This window comes from Neopelma chrysocephalum, unplaced genomic scaffold (assembly GCF_003984885.1).
Source record: "Neopelma chrysocephalum unplaced genomic scaffold, ASM398488v2 Primary Assembly neopelma1_93576, whole genome shotgun sequence".
In the NCBI taxonomy this organism is placed as follows: domain Eukaryota; kingdom Metazoa; phylum Chordata; class Aves; order Passeriformes; family Pipridae; genus Neopelma; species Neopelma chrysocephalum.
Window position 1 is genome coordinate 1 of NW_020922291.1, and position 3046 is coordinate 3046.

Here is a 3046-nt window from a genome sequence, read left to right on the forward strand (position 1 = left end):
AAAAAAAAAAAGGGACTGACTCTTCCTCTCCATTTTACACACAGAACTCGCGTGGCAAAAGCACTGAGCAGAGAACACCAAAAATGTATATTTTAGTTCACAGAAGCACAGTATTTAACTCCAGCTTCCCTAAATAAGGGGAAACAAGTGGACCAGGTGACAAACACTCCCAGGATAAACAAAGAATTACAAGTGTTTTGGCAGACAGGACATCCTCATACCTTTCTAGTCATCCCTGAGTTCGGAGTTAAAAATATAGATGTCCGTGTTTGACTTTGAAAGTTACAGCTCTACCCTGAAACGGTGCCAAGAGAACATCCCAAAGGGCCCTTCACATTTATTTCACAAACATTTAGTGACACTGTCAGCGGAGGGAGGGCACATAAAGTGCACAGGAGGGGTTTTGTGAGCACCCTTAATGGCAGGAGGTCTCTTACCTTGGAATTTGAGCCAGGGGACACTCACTGCACTTATCTACTCGTGATCTGAATCGCGACATTACTGCTGGGGTATGGCATAACCTCGGGAAATCAATGCATCCAGGGAGGAAAAGGTGAGTCAGCCCTGTTTCGACACTGTTTCCTTGCTAACACTCACCTAGGGGGTGTTTTCTCTCCTTCACTTGTCTCCCGCTATGAGATTATCTTCTGAAAAGACCGAGCCGCTTGGTTTTAGAGTTAAACCATTAAGGTGTTAAGCATGGAATAACCGACCATAAGGATGCGGCCAGAGAAAGTCCTGAAACTGTGGGTGGTACACAAAATAGTTTCCTAAACTCCATGTTTCTCTGAATTTTCCACAGAAAAATATGGCATTCCTCAGTGTGACAATGCAAAATAAACAGAACTGTCACAGTTAAGCCTTCCAAACTGCTCCTCGGTCTTGCAGGAAGACGCCAACATTCCTCTATCTGCTTATTTGCTTAAGTGCTCAAAACCTTTGCTTTCCAAAGAAATTACAGGGGTAAGTACCTTAACATGGTGTTATTCTCATTACTGAGGCACCGTCCTACATGCTCACTTTGGCAAGCCAAGCACAAGCTCATGTTTACTGCACAAGACAACACAGCTCTCTGCTGAACTAGAAGGAAGCCCAAGTAACACGTAGTTACAAGTCTGAGAAACTGAATTTTACTACTGCAAAGAAAAAATATTTAATGTTGTTTTCCCTCTCCAGTCTGTATGTGGGAACAGCATCTTTAAGATGAAGCTGCAAGACACTCACTATAATATAAATTCTGTTTAAACGCGACAGTGGTATTTTCTGAAGAGCAGCTTCTAGAGCACATTTCATCTTACGGTTACAGAGAAAGAGGTTTACGCGCCAGTTAAGAATAAAAAATGCTCAAAACAGCAGCTGGTAGAAAGTCAGATGTTTGTTAGGACAACAGGGCTCGGTTTCCCACAGCTTCTGTGCCTTTTATAAGCTGGGACATCTCAAGAATAGAGCAGGATCACTCTTGCCTGGTAAAGCCGCCGTGCCCGCTTTGCGCACACACAAACCACGACCAAGATGCAATCCAGATGGCAAGAAAAGCCAAGGAAACCACCGAGTCCATAGAGATCAAGGATTTTACTGTAAAGCTCGCTGGTATGAAGACAACAAATCGTAAAAGCTGGGTCTTACCATTCGCGTTTTTCCCGCAGATGAGATGCTCGTAAGGTTGCAACACTCCCCAGAGTTCCGCGTCGTTGTTGATAACCATCTCCAGGACTTCGGCTGAGATCTCCCCTCCACCATCCGGGCTCTGACTCGCCAAAACCCTACCCTTAATCTCTTCCACGAGGTTCTCCATGCAAGCCGTCAGGGAGATGGCCGCGTACTCGTGGATCCTCACCGAGATCCTCGTGTCCACCATCCACCTGAAAAACCTCCCCACCGAGAAGGTGAGGCCACACCTGGCGGATTTCCCTTTCCTCAGCCCGTCTCCTGCGCTCATGCTGTACAGGGACAGCGCCTTGACGGTGGCCAGGACGCAGCTTTCCGACAGGGACCAGCTCTGGATGAGCTTGATGGCGCTCTGCACCTCGAACCTGGTGCATTTGGAGTGCATCACGCTGAGCCGCTGAGCCTCCCTGGAGATCCTGATCAGGGCGCGCCGGAGCAGCTGCGAGAGCCTCCTGACAGCTTCCTGGGAAAAGGTCCTGCCGTGGCCATCTCCCTTCCCTTTGCGAAGGATCCTGCCGATGTCTTCATCAGTCCACGGGTATTCCTCTAGATCCGGCAGCTTAGGGCACTTGGAGAAGATATCTGCGACCTCGGGGTCCTCCGGCAGAACGGTGTTCACGGTATCCCAGCTGTTATTCCTACTGTTCATGGAGCCCGAGTAGTACCACCAGTTGCCTCTGTGCTGAGAAGAGGTGAAGGCTTGGGAGTTGGACTTGGAAGAGGAGAGACTAAGAGACCTGCAGGAATCCCCTGCCCCATAACCAGAGTCCAAAGTCAAATCCTCCAGGGTCTTCAGAGTAGAGCTGTATATCCCAGCCATAGGAAAAGACGGGTTAAAGCCAACCGGCAGCGCAGCGCGAAAGGTGAGGCTGGGGCAGAGCCCTACCGAGCCACCAGCGGCGCGGGAGGAGCGGCGGCAGAGCGGGAAGGAGCCCTCCCCGAGGGTCCGGCTACCTCCATCCCGGCGGGAGCCTGCGCTGGGGCATCTCCAGCCTCGGGAAGGGCTGCGAAGGGTCCGGCGGGGCGGGACGGGAGCGCGGCCGCGGCTCCGGCGCAACTTCCCCGGCGCGGCTCCACCGCCGCATGCAAATGAGGGCCGCGCGGAACCGCCAATCAGCGGCGGTGGAGGAGGCCGGCTGGCCAATGAGGTGATAGGTGGGCGGGGCGAGGGAGGCCGGGACACCGGGATCCGGACCGGGACCCCCGTCCCCGACCTCGGAGCGTGTTCGGTTCCCGGGGCGGGGGTCACCGCTCGAGCCGGGGATTATACGGGGCGGCCGCGGAGCTCCCGAATTCCTCAAAGGAGCCTTTGTGGGGTTTCCCCGTCGCGGAGCCCGGCACCAAGCGCAGGACCCCGGCTCGTCCCTGCGCGGTGCGA

General features: G+C 52.9%; 1 pseudogene; it reads right to left on the reverse strand.

The window, feature by feature from the left end:
• Window positions 1-1453: 1453 nt before the first annotated feature.
• LOC113980304 lies at window positions 1454-2699 on the reverse strand (annotated as a pseudogene).
• Between the last annotated feature and the right edge of the window lie 347 nt (window positions 2700-3046).